General features: G+C 38.2%; 1 long non-coding RNA gene across 1 annotated transcript; it reads right to left on the bottom strand.

Annotated features, from left to right (window-relative positions):
• Positions 1-6745: 6745 nt before the first annotated feature.
• LOC121981924 lies at positions 6746-7597 on the bottom strand. The gene is made up of 4 exons (XR_006111958.1): positions 7478-7597; positions 7277-7377; positions 6906-7020; positions 6746-6812 (listed from the first exon to the last, which is right to left on the bottom strand). It is a non-coding gene; the product is annotated as an uncharacterized LOC121981924 (long non-coding RNA).
• Positions 7598-19581: the final 11984 nt, after the last annotated feature.

Below are 19581 nucleotides of genomic sequence, written 5' to 3'. Positions count from 1 at the left end.
CATTTTTTGTCGAATTCAACGAGCCACATTTATTCAACAAGGTAATTAATTGTGTGTTAGTTATTTTTAATATAGTATTATTGATCCAATATTTATAAAAGAACTTATTTGTTTACTTTTTTGCTTTGTGTACTCAGAGGGTGGATCGAGGATGAAAAGAAATACTTACAGAAGAAAGAGAAAAAAAGAAAGGAAGGAAAGAAGCAGAGGAAAGAATGTCTAACGCTTGTGTATCTGTATTTATCTCCCTGCATATCTATATGGTCGGCACTAGAGGACCGTTAAGGTAGTAGATCTATTTTTTTTAAGCCATTGGGCTATGTGTTGTTAGTTATAAATTGTTCGATGTGTAACGAAAGGTGTGAAAAATTAGATAAACTACTTTTAAAATTTTTTCACAAAAAATAGTTTTGTTTAGATTAAACCAATGATCTTGTTTAATTATAAGAATTTTTATAAATTCTCATGCAAACATTATCATATTTTATTTACAGTTTTACAAAAGAGATTAGAATCATTACCAGATATCTTTTGAATATTGAGTTCGTGTCTAAGATTTGCAGGTCGCCGGAATTCTTTCAATACCATGATCTTCCTCACCAATTCTTCAAATCAATAGATGGACAAAAGTTTGGGTTAACTCTCCTAACTTTTCTCACAAATCAACTATATAATTTTTCACAAAAATTCTCATCCTGAGTGAGAGAGAGAGAGAGACATATATTATATAGCATGAGAGAGGGGAATGTGTATTATAAAATTTGTGAGAATATTTATAATATTATCAAATATTTGATTTCTCCATTTTATATTTTATTTTTAATTAAATTACAAATAGAATATTCCCTCTAGTTTAAATAATAAATAATTTTATTATTTAATAAATTTTGTGAGAATAAATAATTAATCAAATTAATTATTTAAGAATATCCATCATATGATTAGACGGAGATGGTTTGGGGACCATGGACCCATATTTTGAAGCTCCAATAAATTTAGATACAATTAATTAAACCTCTTTAATTAATTATCTAATTTACTAACTCCAAGATTATTCCACTAAAATATGGAATTACACTTTTGAGAATTATAGAACATGTTTACTCAAAAGATTTGAACAATCTATTGAAATAATCATTACATGTCGATCAACCCTTCGTTTATGGTTCACAATAGAGCTAGGTGAAATTACTATTTTACCTCTCTGTTTGTATCTGATCCTGTCCGAACGCTGAGTTGATGGACGCTGGGCACGTGGCACTCTTCCAACTTATAATGTGGATCTCTGACCGGCCGTATGGATCTCCGGCGGACCTGCAAGGAAGTCGACCCGGGAAGGGGTTCCCGGCGACGACCCTCCGACGCTCAAGTCAGGCAAGAGGAAAATGATAAAGTGGCTCCAAAGATGAGAGATCGCGTCCCTCCGGCGAAGTCTAAGGGCTTTTATATAGAGCTGTGGGGAGGCTTATGCACACCTACCGAGGCGTACACATGTCCTTTACCATACCTTAGTATGGGCTTACTAGAGGAGCATGTCTGGCACCATACTGCTACAGTCCGAGCACCTCTCTGATGGGACAGCAGAACCTTCTGTCGTAGGATTCTGTGTATGGTTTGGTCGTCGAACATGCCTGTTGTCAGAAGATGTTCCCCAATGTCCCCTTGTCCTTGTCTCCTTTTTCCCCGAGCCGAGTGTCCATCCGCTCGGCAGGCATCGACCCGACCGGGCGTAGGTGTCGGTTCGACCGGGTGCTCGGCTGAGACTGTTCCTTCACAGCATTTATGCTTTACGCCTCGGCCGAGCGGGCTACTCGCTCGGCCCGGCGACCCTGTTCACCATGAGCGTCGGAAACCCGACTCCCCGTCGGGTTGTCTTTGATTCCGCCCGGACCCGTTCGGCCGGTTGACCCGACCTTTCTCCGATCGGATGGGCCTCATGCTGACCCTTTTGACTTCTGACCTTCACGTGTCATTGGCTCCCCACAAAGGGGGTCCCCCGTCCTTACTGCCGGATCAGTATCTAAAACCTTAAGTATAATTGATTCAATAGTTAATAGTTAATTCATAATTATGGATTAGAGCACAAAAACTGTTTTGTACTAGAATCAACACTCAAGAGAACCATTTTAGCATCCTTTTGAAAGTTACAGATTTCATATTTATAAATCATATTTCCAATTGAATGTATAATCAAGTCTCCAAAATTTAAGTGTTATGCCTATTATTAAAATAGGTTTTAACAAACAAATCAAGAGACCTATTAATACAAACAATGAGTCTATAACTACTCAAGATTTAGATTGATCTACATATGATCATCTTAGCAATGTTGATTCGAGTCTTTGTAATAATACCTTAAACATAGACTCTTAAATCACATTTAGTCCTTATCCTATATAATCATATTATATAAAATGTCTCTACTTAGTGTCATTACACTGACTATCCGGATACGACTATCATATTCATAATGTTAGTAAACTACATTGATCCGACAGTAAGGACAGGGGACCCCTTTGAGGGGAGTCAATGACACGTAGAAGTCAAAAGTCAAAAGGGTCAGCCTGAAGGCCAGCCGATCGGAGAAGGGTTGGGTCGACCGGCCGAACGGGTCCGGACGGAATCAAAGACAACCCGATGGGGAGTCGGGTTTCCGACGCTCATGGTAAATAGGGTCGTCGGGCCAAGCGGGTAGCCCGCTCGGCCGAGGCGTAAAGCGGTAATACTGTGAAGGAACTGTCTCAGCCGAGCACGCGACCGGGAATCTTCCGGTCAGACCGATACCTATTCCCGGTCGGAAGTAATGTGCCTGCCGAGGGGCTGGACGCTCGGCGCGAGGAGAGAAGAGACAAAAGGACAAGGGGACATTATGGAACATCCTCTGACAACAGGCATGTTCGACGACCAAGTCATACGCAGAATCTTACGACGGAAGGTTCTACTGTCCCATCAGAGAGGTGCTCAGACTGTAGCAGTATGGTGTCAGGCATGCTCCTCTGGTAAGCCCATACTAAGGTATGGTAAAGGACACGTGTACGCCTCGGTAGGTGTGCATGAGCCTCCCCACAGCTCTATATAAGAGCCCTCATACTTCACCGGAGGTACGCGATCTCTCATTTTTGGAGCCACTTCACCGTTTTCCTCTTGCCTGACTTGAGCGTCGGAGGGTCGTCGCCGGGAACCCCTTCCCTGCTCGACTTCCTTGCAGGTTCGTCGGAGATCCATACAGCCGGTCAGAGATCCGCATCATCAGTTGGAAGAGCTCCACGTTCCCAGCGTTCATCGACTCAGCGTTCAGACAGGATCATACATTAATGATTACCAATTAAAAATTCATACTATAATCAATCATGAACATTTTAAATATATTATCTATGATTTTAATCCTTTTGTATATAACAATCTTATATACTAAAATCATAGTTACAATAGTATATTATGGATTTTATATAGATATTTATTTTTATATAAGTAAGCATAAAACAATCAAACAATAAAATAAATACTTCTTTTATTTAATTCAGTAATTAATAATAAATATATGTTTTATGGTCATATTCCCAACAAACTCCCACTTACCCTAAAGCAGATGAGACATATCTCTAAGACTCATTCCCTCTAAGTGACCTATGAACATTTTTTTGTTGGAGCAATCTGTGTGGCCCTATGTTTTGATATTTGGGCAAAGGTTTAAGTTAGGATTATTATTGTATTTGATATGTGCTTGTGAGGATGCAGGATACAAGTACAACAAGGAAAGTCCAAGTGTGATCTTGGCAAATGACAAGTCTAAGTTGGATTTTGGCAAAGGTGAAAGTCCAAGTGGAATCTTGGTGGTGTAAGTCTAAGTATATAGTCTTGGCAATGTAAGTCTAAGTGTGACTTGGAAAGGTTGAAGTCTCGGAGCGAAAGGCTCTTAGCAAAGGATGAAGTCCTGGAGGTGAGGAATCTCTTAGCAATGGAAGACCCCACAACAAAGGACAAGGCTGAAGGAATCTCTTGAAGGTAAGGCGTGAAGGATGGGGAAGCATCCGATGGACACAAGGCTGATGGAGGAAGCTAGAAGGCAAGGTCAAGGTTGTGCAGGCAAGGACGAGTGCATAAGAGATTATACTCAGGGTGAAATCTTAAGTTTAAGATTTTACCAGTCGACTAGCAATTGGACCAGTCAACTGGGTCAGGACATAGAATATTTTTGTACCTGACAGCTGTGAAAATAAGGCAACTGGTACTGTAGCAGTTTCTGTAGCGGTTACTATGGCAGTCGACTAGTACACTGCATAATCGATTGGGAGCGAACAGAATGCTTCTGCTCGCTCAGCCAATATAGAGTAGTCGATTGGTAAAGTCACCAGTCAACTAGCATCGAAGCGTTGGGGTGTAAAGGTAGAATTTCCACAAAGGGTAGTCGACTGGTATACTTACCAGTCGACTAGCAGTGGGAGAACAATTTATGTTTTCCTTTCAAGCTCGATTTAATAGAGCTCAGGGTGGCCGACCATAGTTAATGAAATAGAGGTGATTAACCCCTATTAGTAGTCTTCTAAGAGCCCTAGCATCCCAAGTGTTCATGTGAGAGTTTTGGTAAGGTTTCTCCATCTACAAGGAGCTACATGAGCTAGCCGAAGGTTTTTCGGTGAGTCATCCACCAACAGATCGGGATCATCCACCTTACGGACAGCTGTGGAGTAGGAGTAAGTGATATCTGAACCACATTACATAAATGTGTCATCGCACTACAAGAATATATGCTTTTAATGGCATTTGAAAGTGTCATCATATACTACTTATACCGACATTTTTGATATAGTGACATTAAGTAAAAATGTCCTCTATAGTGATGTCGTCTAAAGCATTATGACACTTCCTAGTGTCATTATAGTATAAAAATAATCACACCACTAATGTCATGAATAATTGTTATAATGACAAAAAAGTGTCACTATAAAGTTTGTAATGACACTCATACATGCCTTCTTATTATAATAATGATGATGAATTTATATGCCCTTTAAAATCATTTATTATGACAACTATGAGTGTTTTGTATTTTATTTGTAGTGACAATAAAAAATGTCACTAATGATAGTTTATAAGGTTAATTTAAAATGCCTCATTATGTAATTTATAGTGACATTTACAAATGTCAATCTATACTGGTCTATAAGAACATTAAAAAATATCATATATTATGAAATACGTCGTCTATTTTCAATATTTTCATAATATAATATTCACACATAATAAATTAACATAAATACAAATAAAAATTTTAAACTAGAAATCAAATTGTTAATCAATAATTATCATTAATTTTGCAATCATTAATGTGCTGACAAACTTGTCACCTCAAAAAATATATATACACTAACAAATGTATCTAATGTATTTAGTTTATAAAAACTAAAAAAAATTAAATCTCGTGAAGCAAAACATAACCAAACATCTTCATTCTTCAAGAAATTGTTGTGGAGCATCTTCATTCTTCAACTATCACATATTCTAGTCACCTACAATAAAAATTCATATATTTGTGTAAATAAAAAAATAAAGTAGCATAAAATAAAGAGATTAAATTTAATTCAAACTAGTGAATATCATACCAAATGATAGATTGGGAAAGCTCTACATTGTGAAATCATAACATATTGGAAAGAAATATGAAACCAGTATAAATTAGAAGGGATTGCTAGCTATTGTTCTTGAATGTTAAAGCCTAGCATAAAAATACAATTTTCTATAAATTTATTAACCAAAGAATCTCTCTAGTGCAATAGAAGTCACACATCCTTTCCTCACTCTTCCATTCAGATTAAAAAGAAAAAGAAAAATAAGGAAAACTTTTGAAACATTGTAGTTCTAAGTAAGTGCCACAAATAAGGTCAAATATACACATAATAGCGATAGAGAAACTAGAAACTAAAGAAAAATAAAAAGACAACACACATCAACAAAACTAAAAATCTAACCTCATGTTTTTCAAAGTTGCAAAGATGAAAAATCTTGCTATTATGCCACAAAACTCAAATGCATCTAGTAGAAGTCTTCTTCGTTAACTGTTAACTATCAACTTCAAATATAATTGATATTAGTTTAAAAAGACACCAACATGACGAGCATATACAATAAATAGTAGTTACTTAAAATATTATATATCATACCAGATGACAAGGCCAAGCTATTAATCCTCCAAGTGCATCCTCAAATCAACCTTTATCCATCACAATTCCAATAAAAAGTTTAAAAAAATGGCTAATTAAAAAAAACATGAACATATACGCTTCAAAATGCTAAATAGAGGCCGATCAATTCTTCGACATCACCTTAATCATTTTTGAAAAATCAATACAATTCCATCCATTCAATTCATATCAAAAGATCAAAGCATTAGGCAATTTTCTTGTCACTGGTAGTCAGTAGGCAGGTATGTTATCCCACCAATTGTGTAATGCTAGGAAAATATAAATATAATTATGTATGTGTGCAAAAATGAGGCTAGATAACATGGAGTAGAATGAAGGTATTTGAGAAATACTAGTAAAAAAATTGAACATTATTGGCAGGAAATTGCTCACCTTAAACATGAACAGCATAAACTCTTCCTCATTCAATCAAATTGATCTCACTCATTCCAAAGCAAACTCAGATTAGTCTTCATCAGTTATAGATTCCAGCATCATAAAGCAACTTGTCATATGGTATCATCAACTACCTTCAAGTGAGCAGCAACCTTGTCCTTGTCTGTAAAGACACCAGTAGACTCCACAACGAAGTCAGCTCCAGTCTCACCCCAAGGAATCTCCTCAGGATTCCTAAACACAACCACAATCTCAGTAAATAACACCAACAAAAAAATCAATGACAACAGCTACTTCTTTCAGAACAGACAACAGCATTTTAAACACCTGATGCCAAAGACAGTAACCTCTTTCTCTCCCAAAGAAGGGTCTTGGAATCCTTCACTTTTATCTCGTGATGCTTCCATTGCCCATGTACAGTATCATATTTAAACATGTATGTCTACAAATGTATCCGAGTTAGAAAGCCAGATCTAAGATACAGCTAAAGAAACATAGTATAAACTAAAAGCATAAAAAATCTAATCCATAGGATCTGCAGTTTGGATCTATATATGTAGCGACCATCCACTTCTAAATAATATATTTTGATGGAAGATAAATGAACAAAGCACAATAAATATACAAATCAGACTAGTAAATCCAAAAGAAAGCATAAAAAAGTAACCGCATAGGTAGATCAACACGCTAAAGAGTACCATGTAATCGGTGGTAATGAATGGATCATTGATGGCAACAAGTTCCACATCCTCACTCTGGAGCGCGACTCTGGCGACCAATCGCCCAATCCTACCAAAACCTATAGCGAGCCAACAAAACAAAAGATACACCCAACAGAAACCAAGATCGACAGTAAGTAATTAAAAAGACACTCCTGTGAAACAAAAAAGAAAGCCTACCATTGATGCCGATCTTGATCTTAGCTGCAAAAAGTCATACCAAACAAATGAAAGATGAAACAAAAAAAAAAGAACAAAAAACAATTAAGGACAGTAGAGATGAACAGATATACCCATGGCGGCGAATGGATAAAGATGGGGCGCAACAACGACAGAGATGGGGCACGATAAAGACGATCGAGGCGCAGCGACAGAGACGATCGAGGTGTAGCGACGGAGACGATCGAGGAGTAGCGGTGGTGGAGATGGGGCACACATGTTCGGGAAAAGTCAAGGCCAGCGGCGGTGGTGGCGGAGACGGGGCACGGGCGTTTGGGAAAAGTTAATCTTATCTAGGTTAAACACTACATGATATAAGTTAGATTAATATATTTATTATTTGTGATGACATTTATAAAATGTGTCAAGATAGAATATCTAATCAAATATTATATTTTTAAAATTAATTAGTTTTAATAAATGTCGTTATAAAGGGTTTATAATGACATTTTATAATAAGTGTCATAAAGAAAATGTCCTAATAGACCATTTTTCTTGTAGTGTCGGGTTGTTATTTATTGTCATTGTAGAGCTTAAGGTTAGCTTTCTAGTCTTGTTAGTTTGTATTTTGTATTTCCACTGCGTGTTAACAAGTGTAGGAAGTAAAGTGTGGGTAATTGGCTATTCACCCCTCCAGTCGGGCATCAAGGTCCCATCAATTGATATCAAAGCAAGTAGCACTCTTAAAGGGCTAATTGTCGGAAGGAGTAAATGCTAGAGGAATGATGGAGTCAGAAGGTCCGCTAGGATGGGATATCCGAATCTCACCTCCATACGATTGAAATGATTTCAAGTATTGGAGGAAGTAGTTGGAGATGTGGATCTAAATTAATCGGGACCATTGGACTGGGTTGAAAATTTCTTTTGAAGTTCCAATGGACAAGAAAGGGTCTCTGACATTGGTATTGAACCAATGAGCAAAGAGAGCAATCGAAGACGGATAAGGAGATAACTAGAATTGTATTAAATTTATTACCTTCTAATATTGTGTCACATATAGGTGAGTAGGGCTGTAAACGAGCCGAGCTGAGCCGAGCTTTGGGGTGTTCAAGCTTGTTTGATAAGGTAACCGAGCCGAGCCGAGCCGAGCTTAAAATGAACCAAGCTTTTGAAATGAGTGTTCAAGCTTGGCTTGGTTTATTTTTGATGAGCTTGAGCTTGTTTGAAGCTTGGCTTGAGCTTGGTTCGAGCTTGGCTTGAGCTTGGTTTGTTTAGATGTTATCGAGCTCTCAATTCAAGCTTGTTTGATTGTTTAAAACTTTCAGTTGTTTGATTGATTATTGAGCTTGATAATTTAAATTTATTTATTTTATTTTATTATTTATTTAGTATATTGAAAAGAATTTTATTACTGAATATGGTTCATGAACATTGTTCATGAACGTTGTTCACGAACGTTGTTCACGAACATTGTTCACGAACATTGTTCACGAACGTTGTTCACGAACGTAAACGAGCTGAACACATATGTGTTCAAGCTTGTTTGTTTAGCTTAACGAGCTGTTCAAGCTTGTTTGTTTAGTTAATCTTGTGCATATTGAACGAACATAAACAAGCTTTTACCAAGCCGAACACCAAGCTTGTTCACGAATGCTTGGTTCATTTACAGCCCTATAGGTGAGTATAAGTGTGCTCATGAGTTATGGAGCAAAGTGATTGCGCTTCATGAAGACCCTACACAAGTCCAAGAAGTGGAGGAGCCCAAGGAGAATGACTCATTAGTCCAAGAGGAGGAGAAGTACCAATCGAATATGGAGATGAGCTCAACATCTGATGAGGAGGAAGAAGTGGAATCGACCACATCTTCAAATGAGGAAGAAGTGAAAATGTCTATATCTTTAAAGGAGGGAGAAGAATCCAAGATGGGTGAGGAAGAAGTCTTAGAAGCTCAACCCTCAACCTCAACTACTGAAAAGCGTGGGAAAGCCCACATTAAGTGTTTTGAATATGGTGAGATGGGACACTACAAAAGTAGATATCCATTGCTTAAAAAGGTAAAGGAGGTAAACCCTAAACCTGGTAAAGTTCTTTTGAAGACTAACGTAGGTTGTAGGGATGGTGCCAAGGAGAAGAGGCATATTCGATACTTCACATATGATGAGTGGGGAGGGGACACTACCACACGAAGTGCCCAAGGAGAGGAGAGCTCAAGAAATTGACACACTTAAAGAAATGGGAGAAGAAGAGGAGCTCTAGTAAAGGGGGAGCTCCAAAGGTAAAAGGTAAGATAATCCCTAATTTAAAATTTAATCCAATTTCAAATTCCTTCATGCTTGTTAGAAATAATGAAAATTATGTACTCATGCATAATTATAGATTTAGATATAATGAAAGGAATATGGTTAACAAGGTTGATAACCCTAGGAAATCATTTTCAAATTATAGACCTAAAAAGAAGCAATCTACCTTACCTAAAGAGAGGAATGTGGTTGAAAACCTAGACATTAATCCTATGAAGGAGAAACATATGCCTAGAAAGGGTAGATCTAGTAATGTCCAAGGTGAATATGTTGATTCTAGGGTTAGAACCCTAGAATTGAAAAATCAAGCCTTGAAGGCAAGGTTTGAGGAAATATAGAAAGTCCTAGATAGGTTCATTATTTGATCTAGAGGACTTGATGTGTTTGGGTGGTCAAAGACATAAAAATGTCAATTTGGGTCACTCCAAAACTAAAAGTAGGTCAAGTGCTAGGGTGACACATGACATTGGTAAGGGATGAGTGACCAAGGATAAAGAAGTGTCATCCAAAGTCCATGAAAAACAATATGATAGGGTGACATATGATTATAGCAAGGAGAGGTCAAGAAATGGGAAGGAAAAGTCATTTAAGGATAAGGAGAAATTAACCAAGGACAAGGTGTCTAAAGTTAAAAAGGTAAGGTCTGTAAGCCAAGTGGCGCCCAAGGTGCACCGAAGTGGCCTAGCCATAGTGGATGAGTCACCTAGGGAGATAGCTAAGGTTAAGAACTTTAGGGGAGGACTCAAAAAGTCTTTTCAAGAACCATGGTCAATGGATCTCAAGTGGATCTTGCTTGGGATTCTAGATGGGTCATGAAATGTGCCAAAGTGAGTTAGAGATTGACTTGAGTCTCTAATATAGTTGGATGACACATTTGGGATGTGATTCATGCATGAAAATATGAAATGAGATTCATATTGAATGAAAATTGGTTTTAAATGAATAGATGTCATATAAACTAATGCAAGCGATGTATTGTGGTTTAGTATGGGCGGATACATTAAGAGAAAGCCAAAATAGGACTTTAAGTTAAGCTTCAATTGAACCATTTAGATAGTTTTGATTTTGTATCAATCTTGGGATCCGTGATTAATATATTTTTTTCAAGTATACATTGGTAAAATAGATCTCTTCACAAAATTTGAAATTTTTGAAGGTTTATGAATTTCTAGTGTGTTTCTGAAGTTGGGTCAGAAATCTTATTTGAGACTGAAATAGTGTACCAGTTGATTGATACAGTTACCAGTCGACTGGTAACACTGTTCATCGAATATAGAATGGCCTTGTGAGGTTATTTAGACACAATCAGTCGATTGGGGCATATGACAGTCGACTGAAACAAGTTGAAACTATTATTCAACAATAGAAAATGACCAAATTGAGAATATACATGTATGTAATTTTATGGAGGATTAATACATGATAATTGTGGTCATTAAAGGTTAAAGAGTCCAGTAATTGAGATATTATTGGAGTTTTTTTTGATGTACTGTAAATGGAGAGAAGTTTAAGTTTAAATGGGAAACCTAAATACCTTTGTAAGAAATAATAACTCAAGAGGGAGCTTAGGTGAAGGGAGAGCCTAAGATTAGTTTCCATGATTTATGCATGAGGTTTAGGTGAAGGGGGAGCCTAAGATTAGGTTCCATGATTTATGCATGAGTTGATTTGCATATGTATTGTTATATTGTTTCTTTAACTTAAATGGATTGCCAAACATCAAAAAGGAGAAGACTATTAGAGCAATCTATGTGACCCTAGGCTTTGATATTTAGGCAGAGATTTAAGTTAGAATTATTGTTATATTTGATATATGCTTATGAGCATGCAGGATACAGGTACAACAAAAAAACTCAAGTGTAACCTTGGCAAAGGCAAAGTCCAAGTTGGATCTTGGCAAAGACAAAGTCCAAGTTGGATCTTGGCAAAGGTGAAAGTCCAAGTGGAATCTTGGCGGTGTAAGTCTAAGTATGTAGTCTTGATAACGCAAGTTCAAGTGTGATTTAGCAAGGTTGAAGTCCTAGAGTGAGGAACTCTTGACAAAGGATAAAGTCTCGAAGGTGAGAAGTCTCTTAGCAATGGAAGACCTAACAATAAAGGACAAGGTCGAAGAAAGCTCTTGAAGGCAAGGTGTGAAGGATGAGGAAGCATCTGAGGGATGTAAGGCTGATAGAGGAGGGTAGAAGGCAAGGTTGAGGTTATGCGGGCAAGGATGAGTGCATAAGAAATTATACCCAGGGTAAAATCCTAGGTTTAGAATTTTACCAGTCGACTGGCAACTGGACTAGTCGACTAGGCCAGGGCACAAAATATTTTTATGCTTGAGGACTGTGAAAACTAGTCAATTGGTACTGTAGCAGTCGACTAGTACATTACACAATCGATTGAGAGCAAACAGAATGCTTCTGTTCGCTCAGCCAATGTGGAGTAGTAGACTAGTAAAGTCACTAGTTGACTGGTATCAAGCCATTAGGATGTAACAGTCAAATTTCTACAAAGGGCAGTTATTGGTATACTTACCAGTCAACTAGTGGAAGAAAAATAGTTTGGTGTTTTCCTTCCAAGCTCTATTTAATAGTGCTTGGGGTGGCCAGCCATGGTTGACAAAATAAAGATGGTTAACCTCTAGTAGTAGTCTTCCAAGTGACCTAGCATCCCAATTATTCTTGTGAGAGTTTTGGTGAGGTTTCTACACCCAAAAGGAGTTATGTGAGCTAGCCAGAGGTTTTCTGAGGAATCATTCACCGACGTATCAGGATCGTCCACCTTACGGACAGTTGTGGAGTAGGAGTAAGTGATCTTTGAATCACGTTACATAAATATGTCATTGGGTTTGTTATTTCTTGTCGTTGTAGAGCTTAGGGTTAGCTTTCTATTCTTGTTAGTTTGTATTTTGTATTTCCGTTGTGTGCTAACAAGTGTAGGAAGCAAAGTGTGGGTGATCAGTTATTTACCCCCCTCTAGCTGGGCATCAAGGCCCCAACATTTTTTAGGTAACATCTTGGTGAACGGATCTGTAAGGTTCTCTTTCGATGTTATCTTCATAACATTGACATCTCCTCGACGTACAATCTCCCTAAGGAGATGATACATTCTTTCTATGTTCTTACCTCTTTTATAACTCCGTGGTTATTTTGAGCCACTATTGTCACAGAACAGGGTTAATGGTTTATCCATATCGGGAACTATTTCTAGATCAGAGTAGAACTTTTTAAGCCAAACTGTTCCTTAGCGGCTTCACAAGCTATTATATATTCAGCCTCCATGATAGAGTCTACTATGTTGGATTGTTTAATACTTCTCCAAACAACTGCTCCTCCACTAAGAATAAATATTTATCTAAATGTTGACTTTTGAGAGTCCTTGTCTAACTGGAAGTTAGAATCAGCATAAGGACTCCTCCTAAATAGACAAGCATATAGTTTCTTTGTTTTCGAAGGTACTTGAGAATATGCTTTACTACAACTCAATGATCTAATCCTGAGTTTGACTGGTATCGACTAACCATTCCCATTGCATAGCAAATATCAGGCCTAGTGCAAAACATAATGTATATAAGGCTTCCCACTGCTGATGTATATGGGATACATCTCATATGCTCTTTCTCTTATAGTGTTTTAGGATATTGTGCCTTAGAAAGTGTAATTCCATGTCGGGTTGGCAAGAGACCCTTCTTGAAATTTTGCATCAAAAAACATACAAACACCTTATCAATATAAGTTGCTTGAGATAATGCTAGGAATTTATTCTTTCTATCCCAAATAATTTGGATCCCAAGAACATAAATTGCTTCTCCCAAATCTTTCATTTGGAATTGCTTAGTATCTTGACATGAGATAACACTTTTATATCATTCCAAATGAGTAAAATGTCATCTACGTAAAGGACCAAAAAAACTACACTTTTAGCATTGATGAGCTTATAAACACAAGGTTCATCAATATTTTGTTGGAAGCCATAGGTCTTAATAATCTCATCAAACCTAAGGTTCCAAGATCTAGATGCTTGCTTAAGTCCTTAGATGGACCTTTGAAGCTTGCAAACTTTTTGGTCCTAGTCTTTAACCATGAACCCTTTTGGTGGCACCATATATATGCTTTCTTCAAGATGACCATTCAAAAAAGCTATCTTAACATCCATTTGTCAAATCTCATAGTCGAGACAAGTGGCAATGGATAAGAGAATACAGATAGACTTTATCATGGTAACCGGAGAGAAAGTTTCTGCATAATCAACTCATTCTTTTTGGGTATAACTCTTTGCCACTAGTCTGTCCTTGAAAGTCTCTACTTCTCTATTCACACCTTTCTTTTTCTTGAAGATCCATTTACATCCTATGGGTCTGACATCTTTAGGTGGATCGACAAGTTCCCATATTGAATTAGAGTACATTGACTATATTTCTTGGTTCATGGCTACTTGTCATTTTTCTTTATTAGGATCATTCATCGCATGTTGATATGACGTTGGATCATCATCATTGGTATCAACTACAACAAAATTTGTTTCATCATCTTGTCTATAGCAGGCAGGAGTTCTAACAACCCTTCCACTTGATCTATGTACCAAACTTTCCTAAGTAGGAATACTGTTTCTTTTTCTTCCCTATTGCTTTCAACAGACATCAGATGTGGAATGATCTGATCATTTAGCAATTCCTCAAGTACAACTTTACTTCAAGGTTTGAAGTTTGTCATATAGTTGTTCTCAAGGAAAGTAGCATGTGCTGATACAAATACTTTCTTTTCTTGTTGGCAATAAAACAAACCTCCTCTCGTGCCTTTTGAGTAGCCAACAAATAAATACACTTCTGTTCATAAATTTCCTAGATTTCCCTTTCAATACGTGAGCTGGACATACCCAAATTTGAAAATCGTACAAACTAGGTTTACACCCATTCCACATTTCTATTGCGATCTTAGGGACTAATTTTGACAGTACAACATTCAAAATGTAGATAATTGTTTGTAAAGCATATCCCCAAGAGGATGTAGGTAGTGAGGCATAGCTCATCATGGATCTAACCATATCTAACAAAGTCTTGTTCCTTCTTTCGGCAACATCATTTTGTTGAGAAGTTCTAGGAGCCGAGAGATAGGATATAATCCATTTCTCAATTAGGTGATTCTTGAACTCGGTATTAAGGTACTCACCTCCTCGATCTGATCGAAGTATTTTTAGTGATTTACCTAATTGCTTTTTAGCTTCAACTAGAAATTTCCTAAACTTTCCAAAAGTTTCTGATTTCCTTTGCATTAGGTAAACATATCCATATCTTGAATAATCATTGATAAATGTGATGAAATATTCATAACCTCCTCATGCGTGGACATTTAGAAAGGTCTCTTAGTCATTTTCCCTTATAGACAAGATTCACAAACTGGTAAAGTACTAATAATTAACTCTCTCAAAGGACCATCTTTTGTTAGTCTATTTAACTTATCCAAATTTATATCCTAACCTAAGGTAGCATAGATATGTTTCATCACTATTTGCAAGCTTTTTTCCTTTTATTAGACTTTGGATAAGCTATTTTGAATACTTTAGTATTTGATGATAAACATTCACAAGGCTTAAGGACATGTAACCCATTTTTTAAACCTGCATGACAAATTTCAATACCATTTCTTGAAATAGAAATTCTATTTTCATAAAAGGAAATATCAAATAATTAGTCATGTAATTTTGAAATAGAAATCAACTTCCTATAAAATCTAGGAATAAAATAAACATCGTTCAACACTAAATATTTATTTTTATATTTAAACAGGCAACTCTTACTACCTTGACTGAAACTAATGCCCCATTGCCAACTCTAAGTGTTAAGCCCCCATCAGGAAGCTCCCTCAAAGAACTAAGTAGCTGCATAGAAGAACAAACATCATTAGTGGCTCCTGAATCAACTATCCAAAAGGAGGAATCATCCTCTACTAAACAAGCTTCTAAGACAAGTAAATCAAATTTACCTTTCTTCTTCTCCTCCAACTTTGTGAGGTATTTTGGATAGTTCCTTTTCCAGTGTCCATCTACACCACAGTGGAAACATTTTCCTTTAGGCTTCTTCTCGGTCTTTTTGTAATTGGGGTTGTTATTCTTAGATCCATCCTTTGTCTTTTTGAATTTATCACCAAATTTACCACTCTTAGCCATTTTTCTCTTCAAACCTTTTGAAGAATTAGGTTTATCGACAACATTTGCTTCAACCTTGTTCTTCACTAGTCCTGAGATAGTTTCAAAGGTTTGTAGTTCATTCAATATCTGAGTCATCCCATAATTTAGCTTATTTATAATATAGTTGTTGGTGAATGGGATGAAGTCACTAGGGAGCGAATTCAAAATTATGCTCACTTGTGCGCCCTCATCAATTACAACCCCATGCATCTCAACCTCAAAAAAATAATTCATCATCAGCATGACATGATCATGAACATGAGTGCCAAGAATCATTCTAGCGTTTGTGTACTTTCTTGTGGCCTCATGATGAGCTTGCTCAGATTGTTGCCCAAACATTTCTTGTACAGATTCCATGATCTCAAAAGCACACTCCTTGGGCTCCATCTTGCTTCTTAGTGCATCAGACAACTTGCAAGCATATATGCCTTAGCCTTATTGTTGGACGCAATCCAACGATCATATAATTCCCTAACAGCATGAGCGACATTTGTGAGTGGTGCCGGTGGGCATTCCTCTATAAGAACGAACCTATTGTTCTCACTGACCAACACTATATTAATGTTTCTCTTCCACTTAGGAAAGTTTTCCTCGGTTAAACTATTGTTTTCTAGTAAAGATTGTTGGATATAAGTAATGTGAATAGAGAAGAGGTGGAAGAGAAAAGAGGCTCTATTGTGAATGAAACTTTAGTCCCAGATTAGGAGTTTCATGACATGTTGATTGGTTTATATTGATTCACATGTATTGATGATGTCAACAAATGTATGGGGAGAGACTTTCTCTCATGCGTTGGTGCGCAAGGGGGGGGGGAATCCAAGGCTGGGATTACACTGAACCATGTTGACTCGTGTGCGGGCACGACCTACGCACGCCGAATGCCGGACTGGTCGGGGCAAAATTTGCCCAAGTGGAATAACCAATATTTTGCCACGTAAATATTTTGCTGCTGTGTAACGGATGCATTAAATTTGAGATTAATGCAGAATCAAAATGGTTGAGTGAAACGATGGACGTTTCACTGCTCGGCAAATAATAATTATTAAGATCATTAACGCTATCATTGGTCTGAGCTCTATATAAGGAGGTTGCGATCACAAGCGGAGGACGCACGCAGACACACACGAGAAGAAGCTCTCCACCTTCATTCCCCTCCTCTTCTGTCGTGCAACTCCTACTTGGCAGAGTGCTCGTCATAGCAATCGGGTGCCACTTAGTTCGCCGTGACCACCAGTGTTTGGTGGGAATCACGGTCAATCGTTGTATCTTGGGAAATAGACGCCCCTAGTAACCCTCGAAGCACAGTCAAAGGTGAGGTGAATCTATTTCAAGAAAACTGCGACTCTTGTAGGCCTCGGTCCTTTTTTCTCGCTCGAGCGACATTGTTCACGAACTGAGCTTCCCGGTCGGTTGTTCGCTAGCTCGGGCTCCTCTGCTCGTCCAGCCACTCGGTCGCTCTACTATTTGCTCAATCAGCCACTTTCCAGTTTGACCGCTACGCCTGCTTGAGCTGCTCCATCCGATCTACCACTCGGTCTCTCTGCTAACTTGTCAGCCGCTCGGGACATTAGGTCACTTAGCCTCTCTGTCCTACCGGCTACTTGGCTACCTCGCTCGGCCTCTACATCCGCTCTGCTAGCCATTCGCTCGGTCTGCTCTGAAAGTTATTGCTTGGCTGATCTGCTAGCTCGACAACACAAACCTACTGATTAGATGATCTGTCTGCTCGACAACACAGACCTGCTGCTCAGCTGATCTGTCCGTTTGGCAACTCAGTCAGCTCTGCCATTCTTTGGCATATAGTAGAAACTAGTCAATGATGGCAGCCTGAGATTATCTGCTCAGGTCATCTCGACTGTAAGTTGAATTTAATTCAGTGTAGTTTAAATTCAGCTAATACCCTATAAATCTCGAGCAACAAACCGTTTCTTTCAACAATCTTGAAACAGATTCAATTCTATTGAGATGCCCACATAACCAAGTGTTGAGATACAACAGACTTAGCACATGTAGTCCCCCTCCGCCCCAATTGGAACTATGACAATCAACCATGGGGAAAGGCCAAATAAGTTCACTAGAGTGAGAGTGAACTTCAAGAGGTGGCAGCAGAAGATGCTCTTCTACTTGACCACGCTCAATCTGGCTCGGTTCTTGACCGAGGATCCTCCCAAGCGTGCTAAGGATGTTGATGCACAAACCATCAGTGCAGTTGAGGCATGGACTCATTCCAAGTTCCTTTTCCAAAACTATATTCTTAACTATCTTGTCGACTCACTGTACATTGTGTATAACATGAAGAGAATGACTAAGGAGTTGTGGGAGTCCCTGGACAAGAAGTACAAAACGGAGGATGTAGGGGCAAGAAGTTCATCATGGGTCGACTCCTAGATTACAAGATGGTTGACTCCAAGATAGTGATCAGCCAAGTCCAGGATCTTTAGGTGATCTTACGCAAGATTCACTCAGAAGGGATGGTCTGAGTGAGACCTTCCAGGTAGATGCTATCATTGAGAAGCTTCCTCCCGACTGGAAGGACTTTAAAAATTACCTGAAGCACAAGAGGAAGGAAATGAATGTGGAGGAACTCCTTGTTAGACTTCACATCGAAGAAGACAACAAGAGTTCAAAGAGGAAACTGTTCTCTCAGTCTACTATGAAAGCCAACATGGTTGAGCACAGTCCAAGCTCGAAACGAAAGAACCCCAAATCTTCTAAGATGGGACCCAGAGGAGGCATCAGCGAGAAGAAGTTCTCTGGGAAGTGCTTCAACTATGACTCAGTCGGTCACAAATCTTCGGAGTGCAGGAAGCCGAAGAAGAAGCAGGAGGCCAACCTGAATGAGATATCAGAAATGGATGACCTCTGCGCTATGGTCTCTGAGATGAACCTGGTGGGTTCAAATTCGCGCCAATGGTGGATCGATACTAGAGCCACTAGGCATGTGTGCTGCAACAAGGAGTTTCTCCACAACTTCGAAGAAGTCAATGGAGACAAGCTGTTCATAGGGAACTCAGCAACCTCGGACATCATGGGCCAAGGAAAAATGGTGCTAAAGATGACCTCGGACAAGGACCTTACTCTGAATAATGTGTTGTATGTTCTGGAGATTTGGAAGAATCTAGTGTCCGGATCACTACTAAGCAAGCATGGATTTCGCATTATTTTTAAGTTAGGCAGAGTTGTGCTGTCTAAGAATGGAATGTTTGTAGGAAGAGGCTATGTATCTGATGGGTTGTTTACACTCAATGTAATGACGATTAGACCTAAGATAAATAAAAATAAAAGTTCTTCCACTTATATGCTTGAGTCTTTGTGTTTGTGGCATGGTAGACTAGGATATGTTAACTACGATGTGTTGCATAGATTAATAAACATGCAAAGCATACCTACATTCCACCTTGACCCAAAACATAAGTGTGAGATTTGTGTTGAAGTGAAAATGATAAGGTCATCCTTTCAACATTTTGAAAGAAGTAATGAACCACTTGAGCTAATTCACACTGACGTGTGTGACCTCAAAGGTACACCAACATGTGGTGGGAATAAATACTTCATCACTTTTGTAGATGATAATAAAAAAATACTATTATATGTATCTTCTCAAAAGTAAGGATGAAGCTATAGAGAAATTTACTCTCTATAAGAATGAGGTTG

The sequence above is a fragment of the Zingiber officinale genome, chromosome 1B, assembly GCF_018446385.1.
Source record: "Zingiber officinale cultivar Zhangliang chromosome 1B, Zo_v1.1, whole genome shotgun sequence".
Taxonomy (NCBI): domain Eukaryota; kingdom Viridiplantae; phylum Streptophyta; class Magnoliopsida; order Zingiberales; family Zingiberaceae; genus Zingiber; species Zingiber officinale.
This window is presented reverse-complemented; position numbering and strand designations above follow the sequence as displayed.